General features: G+C 44.2%; 1 protein-coding gene across 2 annotated transcripts in view; it reads right to left on the bottom strand.

Annotated features, from left to right (window-relative positions):
- The window catches only part of IFT122 (intraflagellar transport 122), a 63,366-nt gene extending 57,872 nt beyond the window's left edge, over positions 1-5,494 (bottom strand). For both annotated transcript variants that reach the window (XM_045289856.1, XM_045289855.1), the window contains exons 1-2: positions 5,433-5,494; positions 3,667-3,751 (exon numbers count right to left, since the gene is read on the bottom strand). The gene's annotated coding sequence lies outside the window, so the exon portion shown is untranslated. The remainder of the gene's footprint in view (positions 1-3,666; positions 3,752-5,432) is intronic.
- Positions 5,495-6,527: the final 1,033 nt, after the last annotated feature.

The following is a 6,527-nucleotide window of genomic DNA, read 5'->3' as shown; positions in this document are numbered from 1 at the left end:
GTATGAGCCCCTAATAAAACGATTAAAAAAAATAAACAGAATACTATACAACTCAAAAAAAATTGTGTCTTGTAAAATTCTTTCTCATTCACTGCCACTGAGTCGATACCAACTCATAGCAAAACTATAGGGCAGATCCAAGACTATAACTCTTTACAGGAGTAGAAAGTATTGTCTTTCTACTTCAAAGATGGATGATGGTTTTGAACTACTGACCTTGTGGTTAGCATCCCAAGGCATAACCACTACACCACCAGGGCTCCTTGTAAAATCCTTTAGGTCTGATAAAATCCTTTAAGCTCCCAAAGAAGTGAAATAAGATGCAAAAGGGAAAAGGCCAGGAACTAGGGCAGTGGAAGGGAGTTAGAATTGGAGGGAAGAGAAACTAGTAGAGTGGACAATAGCTGGGTTTAAAAGTAGAGATGACAAAACAAATGGGAAACAATTCAAATATTGAAAGTTGTTCAGATACAAGAAGTTGAAGGAATTTTCTCCCTTTGGGAGTGGGGGACAGGATACTGATTTTTAAAATATTAGAAATGTGACTCACTTACAAGGAAATGAGTACCTGAGCAGACTTTGATGTTGAAAGATGTCAAGAACAGTTTATATACAGAGGTGAGCTGAGTTAACAAGAAGAAGCAGTTAAAGTAACCTGCTATCCAGATATGCGATTGAAATAACATTTCTAACAATGGCTTTGTCTAGGATTCTGGCATATTTTTGTAGCAGATAGCTTTGAGGGAATGTTTTCATAACACTCAACTTATGTGGGACTACAAATAAATAACTATTATCATGTAAAAATTGAACACACACACCCCCCATCGATAGCCAACAGGGTAGAAGACATGAAGTCCTGAAATAGCTATGGCTATAAGTCCAAGTCTTCCCATCACTCTGTGACAAAAACATTATTAAAGAAATTAACACCAATCAGATGAGTCAATGGGCTTTGTACCAAAGTAGACAGCAGATGGTTACTTCTGCAAGCAGCTGAGAAAAGAAGAGCTGGCGCACTAAATGCTGCCCTAGTTATGAAACATGATAATGGAAAAGGGGTGGGGGCATCACACAAGACCCTAAAAGTCTAGCTGCTGACCAGATTGGGGAGATAAATAAAACAGGCCCACAATGTTGGGGGCAGCACAGCTTTCCCTCTGCACTGACACAGCCAGACATCTTCTAGAGCAGCGGTTCTCAATCTGTGGATCACGGCCCCTTTGAGGGTCGAACGACCCTTTCACAGGGGTAGCCCGATTCCTAACAGTAACAAAATTACAGTTAAGAAGTAGCAATGAAAATCATTTTATGGTGGGGGAGGGGGTCACCATCACATGAGGAACTGTATGAAAGGGTCACAGCATTAAGAAGGCTGAGAACCACTGTCCTAGATGATCTCCCCACTAGCAGTTGCAGTTGCTGTTCCTTTGACTTGAAGGTTTCCTTCGGATGCTCTCAATCAAGCTTTCAGCACCACGTTCTCTTGGTAAATCCCCTCCTACTGATGATTCACTCTCAATTTCCCACAGGATGGCATCTTCCAAGTTGCTGGAGATGTGACACTTCTTGAACCCCTGTACACTGACTCACTTGAGATGCTATTCCATGCCACTTTGACCCATTCCAGGAAGAGGCTGAGGGGTGGCTTCTTGGCACTCCCAGCTGGGCTCAGTGTCAGGTTCTCAGTCAGCAGCCAGTTGCGAGTGCTGTGCCGCACGCCCACGCCGTCTTTCAGCAGTTTACAGGCCGCTTCATTGAAAAGCTGGCACTTCCAGGTTGAGCCCTGCTCCACAGTTTTCAATGGCTGATCTTTTGGAAACAGATGGCCAGGTCTGTCTTCCAAGGATTTACTGTTTACTCAATTTCATGTGTCTTCTCTGGCCACCACCTCCATTCCTTCCCAGACTACTTGGCACCCTAACCCTAATATGCCTCCGATCCCACCAGGACCTACCACTTCTCCACTCCCTCTCACGCTGCAGGCCCTCTCTCCCCTCACTCACATCAAACCCACTGCCATCAAGTCGATTTCGACTACAGCACAAGGTGGACCGATCCCATTTTTAAGGAAGCAGGCTGTCACCTCTTTCTTCCACAGAGCTGTTGGTGTATTTGCACTGCTGATCTTTCCTTTCCCAGTCTAGTCCTTCACAACTGCATCACCAGGGCTCCTTTTCCCATCTTTACTTCAGCCAATATTTCAGGATCAACCTGTATGGTCTTGCACATACTTTCCACATCCTTGCCCCATCTTACTTCATCTTCACGCTTAACTCTGGTTAAATCCAGCACTCCTCTGTGAAGCTGGAAGTAGCTGGATGGAGAAAATGTCAGGCGCACTGCCACCTCACTTTAAATTCCTGATCATAAGCTCCAATGTAATGCTAATGCTCCGGGGGCCCTAAAATACCTCTCCTCGATGGCAATTCCGTACTTTCTCCTCAAATCTTGAACACGTCCTTCCCCACCCTCACTCTTAGATGATGATGATGACTTCTCTGGAAAATGGAATTCCAAGAGCAGCTCTGTTAGCCTCCTACTACATTACTACAGCCAGCTCTGGACTCACTTCACTCACCTTCCCACCATGCTCCTATCTCAGGTCCTATATCCCACCACCTCTTGGCCACCCAAAGACTGTTCCAGCAATTCTAACCCCTCTCTCCTGCATCATCGGCTTTTCTCAAATTCAAAATGCCCCAAACAGAACTCCTGACCTTCCACTGTAAGCCTTTCTCTACCTGTAGTGATCATCATCTCAGCCAAGGGCAACGCCATCCTTCAGTAGTTCACTTTGCAAATACCTTGGCTTCATTCTTGACTCCTCTCTCTCCGTGCTCCCATGTCCAAACTGTCAGGAAACCCAACTGGCTCCATTTCCCAACACATCCACTTCTCAGCAAGCCCTCTGCCCCCACATAGATCAGAGTCGCCATCACCTCTTGCTGAATGATGGTCTCCTTGCCCCATCTCTCACCCCTTGCAGGCTACTCCCAATAACTTTTAAAATGTAAGAGCAGAACCCTCCAGAGGGTCCTCACCTTCACTGAGAGTCAAAGCCAGAGTCCTTATAATGGCCCACACAAAGTGCCTCTCCTCTCCCCGTGGGTCTCTCTGCTCCCTTCTCAGTATGCACATGCCCATCTGAGGGGCCTCTGCAGTGAGGAGCTCTCCTCCCCAGGCGCTCACTGCTGAAGCCTCACTGCTTCACTGCCTTCAAGTCCTTGCTCACCCATCATCATGGGTGCCAGAAGGCCACCATCGTTGCCATATTCAGGACTGCACCCCACCTCCAGCCCATCCGGCAGTCTCAATCCCCCTTATCCTGCCTCACATTTTCCTTTTCTATAACATCTAACTTTTCAGCATAGTTTACTTATTTATTATGTGTATTATATGTTTTCTTCATTCCCTCCCTCCTTTCTCCACCACACACACAGAATATAAGCGCCACAGAGCAGTGACCTTGGTCCATTTGGTTCCCTGAAGCAGCTCAAGTACCTAAAGCAGTGCCTGGAACATAGGTGGAATTAAAGTCTAAGCCATCTGACTACCTTTTGAACTTGTAAAGTTGTGTTTCCAAATACTGGAAATACTTAAGAGTGTGACTAAGGCGAAAGATGAGGCCACCACAGAAACTGGAAACTCAAAACAACCCCTTACCATCCTTTGCATACGCCACACAGTACACGGTGTCTTTGTGACCTTTTAGAGGCTGAAGTAAGGTGCCATCGGAGGTGTCATAAACCTAGCAAAAAGGAAGGCAACAGTACAAATTATCCACTTGGTATCCATTTGTCAGAAATCCTGCAAGGTTGATGCTACCATTTTTGTCTTTCAAACACCACGTGCCAACATTCTATATGAGTATCAAAATTTTAAAAGTGCATTAAGAATGCCCAGGAAGTGGCAGTCTCAATTCTGTGCATGATGGCCAGGCATAGGATCTTGATCCTTGAGAAACAAAGGGTCAATTGCTCTATGTAATTTCTTCACAATCTCCCTCATTCTTATGTGAATGTCATATGACTATACAAGGAGAGTCAGCTGCCACATGTGAAAGCGTTGGTGCTAGCCCTGCTTTCTGGTATCAGCACTATAGCGACGCTTCCTCATTGCCTTCAAGAGTTTGAAAGTCACACACTGGGCAATGAGTTTACAAACAGGAAGGGTTAAAACAACCCAGCTGTAAATGTGGATTTAGGATATTGTATACCATATATTATGTTCCATATATGTATACACAAGCCAGGTTTACTGGCTGGATAGAGGCTGGTGGAACCCCAAACTATGGCCCTTAGTTACCCTTCAGGTCTGGAACTGACTCATCCCCGTGGCTCCAAGTTCAGCCAAACAATAGACAGGCCTATAAGGGGAATAATAAAAATAGTGTGGTACACACACCTTAGAATAATCAACTACTTAATATCAAAAGGGCAGCGCTTACCCAAGGCCAAAGTCCAGAGGGTCAGAAAAGAAGGTGGAATGGAAACAGCAAACACAGGGCAGGAATTGAAATAGTTAAGTCGAAACAAAATGTGTATAAATTGCTGAGTGTAAAACTGATCATTTGTTCTGTGAACCTTCAACCGATCCATACACAAAATGTAAAGTATAAAGATGTGTGTGTGTGTGTATACATATATGAGAGGTTGATTGAAAAAACATACCATCTGGGAACGAAGGAAAAACTCTAAAATGGGAGTGTCGGAGAAGATGGCTTATGAAGAAAATCTAAAAGGATGTGGCCTGTTTACCCTGAAGAGAAGTCTGCAGAAGAAGTTAACATTGGTTTTGCGATTGTGTAGTTACACAGTGAGGGAGGTCAGCCAGGCTGTGTATCTGGAGACAGCAGAGTGAGAGGAAGTGGATTTTGCAGGAGAGAGCACATAAAGGGTTTCAGGTCAAGCGCACAGAGCTCCCCGAAATTTACTTTTATATGCTGGAATAGGTTCCAGAGGGAGGTGATGGTCTTTGAAAATACGAAAAAATAGGACAGGATCCATATGGACTTGTTTAGACAGACCAGTGCCTAAAAGTTGAGGTCAGGCTGTCTGGCTTCTCAGGGAGGAAGCCCCTTTACTCCTGTTGCCTGAAGTTTTCAGGAAGACAAAATGTGAACTGACACCAGCCCAGTTTCAAAGGCATTTTGATTAATTGTTTTCAACTCTTTCATGGGCTTCTCAAAGTAAAAGGGGAAGATTAATGACCACAGCCGAGGTATTATTCACAGGTTCCTATCTGATAGGCAGTTTACTAACCTGGTTTAAATAGCCCATTTCCTTCCCCATTAAAATATAATGACTACTTTTTCCGCCTTGCCTTTTTTATTAAAAAGAAAAAGAGAGGGGTGTCAAATTTCAGAGTACTTATGAGGGTGGGGTCGGGGGGAGAAGCACTTAAAAAGGAAACTCAGACAAAAATCCTACCAGTAATCTGTTTCCTGCAGCCAAAATCAGTTGAGTTCCATCAGGTTTAAACGCGAGGTCATAGATACTAAACAGGAGACAAGACAAAAGAGTCATTAGGAACCAACATGATGAGGTCTGCTAATGGTCAGGAAAGCAAACTTTACTTCCATTATAAACACTGCTTATTGCACAGGGAGAAAAATCATGGCTAGGAATTGCATTTTGTTGTAAACGATATTCAACCACCACACCTTGGCAGACCATTCAATCATGAGCCACTCAGCTACATGACCCAGTTTCTACTGGTGCAGAAGCCAGACGCCAGAAATGGTCTGATGGGTCAAAAGTTGAGGGCACGGCGCTTCTAATAATACCATTAGGACTCGACAACCTGAGAGAGTACATGAGGGCCAGCAAAGGCCACATGTCTTGAAAAACTGGTCCTGTATTTAAGTATCATTGCTATTTTAAACAAATCAGATATTCATTGAGTGCCTCTTAGGCACTAGGCACCAACAGAGACCAGGTGAGTACATCACAGTCCCTCCTGGCCCTTATACATGAAGCAAACAGTCAATCACAAAGAACTACCATATGCTATCTATATTTCTCCAAGGTTGGGATGTGTCTTCTAATCGATGGTGTGAAGGTTTAATTTCTTTTGCTTTACTGCTATTTAAATTAAGATAGGACTGCTTACACTAGATTTTGGAAGAGACCATAAAGCATGCACTATAGGAATCAAAGGACAATGACATGGCATTCTGGTTTGCAGGAGCGCATCAGAAAGACTTCAATGAAGAAAACAGTGTTTGGGATGGGTGGGGCTTTTGAGTTGTGTAGGAGGAGACTGGGTTGTTGTGTGTGGCATACAAAAAGGCTTTTCCCCAGTTTGTCTCCCCCAAATATATAGCAGACCTAGGATCCTGCTTGTAACACATAGTAAATAATTGTAGCACACTTGGAAGCAAGCTGTTTAGAAGGTATCTTCCTAAAGGCATCAGCCATCCAGAGCAATCAGACTAGTGTCTGATCCACCATAGGTGGGGCTCACACCCTACTGATAAGGATAGTGATTGTTTCCCTGGAGAGCCCAAAGAATAAGTCTAGCCA

This window comes from Echinops telfairi, unplaced genomic scaffold, assembly GCF_000313985.2.
Source record: "Echinops telfairi isolate 266 unplaced genomic scaffold, ASM31398v2 ScPeMD7_31;HRSCAF=116, whole genome shotgun sequence".
In the NCBI taxonomy this organism is placed as follows: domain Eukaryota; kingdom Metazoa; phylum Chordata; class Mammalia; order Afrosoricida; family Tenrecidae; genus Echinops; species Echinops telfairi.
The sequence above is the reverse complement of the archived record's forward strand: the minus strand, read 5'-3'. Positions and strand labels throughout refer to the sequence as shown.